The following is a 1,089-nucleotide window of genomic DNA, read 5'->3' on the forward strand; positions in this document are numbered from 1 at the left end:
TATTTACATTGTTATCTTTCTGACATTGGATTTACTTTAAACTAAGTTTAACAGAACGTTTTTTTTCCACATTGACTAGGATTAAAGGGTGAGGACTGAGATCACACTTAACATTTATATACCCACGACATCTATTGCACCTGTCCCAAATCAGGAGCCACTGGCTATTGTATTTTTTGTGTGCCTTTTGATTCTTGTTCGTTTATATGGTTTCGAGTTTAGCATGCCGTCCATTTTCACTGAACTAGCACCAATGTTTTTTTAGAGGCCAGCTGAAGCCCGCCTCCGGGTTTGCGGGAATTTTTCCCTGTGTTTGAATTATTTTGGTGGCCTTTTGTCTGGTGCTTGATCCTTGGTTAGGTTGTTGTCTTTTTGTTGCAAAAAATATATCTTTCGGCGGTTTTGTGTTCTTTGGTCGGGTTGTCTCTTTATCACATTCCCCATTCCCATTCTCAATTCTATTAAATTTTTTCATGTAAAACTCTCCGGATAAATTCGAAATACAAATATACTGAAACCTCTACACTTTAACCGTTTTGATGAGTCGTGCATAATACTAGTGATTAACCCATCTACTATAATGTATACAAATGAGGAGGTTTGGTAAAATAACTGTCATATCTTAAATGAAGTGGTTTTCACAGAAGCAAAGCAGAACATCTAGCACATTTGACGTGGCAGCGTATACATCCATCCCACAACAAAAATACACCTATTGCAGATTTAACAATTTTTTGCTGTTACTGACAGCTAGTTTAAAGCTAAAACAACTAATTTAAAATAGCAAGTATCTAAGACTGACACATCAATCAGTACACATCCAGCATTTAATGAATATAACTTTAAAACATCATTAACAGTCAGAGAAAAAAAGTGATTTGTACACTGCCACATGTAGGTGTCGACAGATTGTTGTTCCATGAATTGCATATGTGTATAACTGAAAAAAATCATAGATTTAATTACAGTTTTTAATGGGGGACCTTGTAGAATAAGTCTATTTTAATGATTGATACATTTACCTGGATCGTATCTTAAATTTCTGGCTGAGCAAAACCATACATAAACCAAATGGGATATGCTATTCCG

Source organism: Mytilus galloprovincialis, chromosome 14 (assembly GCF_965363235.1).
Source record: "Mytilus galloprovincialis chromosome 14, xbMytGall1.hap1.1, whole genome shotgun sequence".
Taxonomy (NCBI): domain Eukaryota; kingdom Metazoa; phylum Mollusca; class Bivalvia; order Mytilida; family Mytilidae; genus Mytilus; species Mytilus galloprovincialis.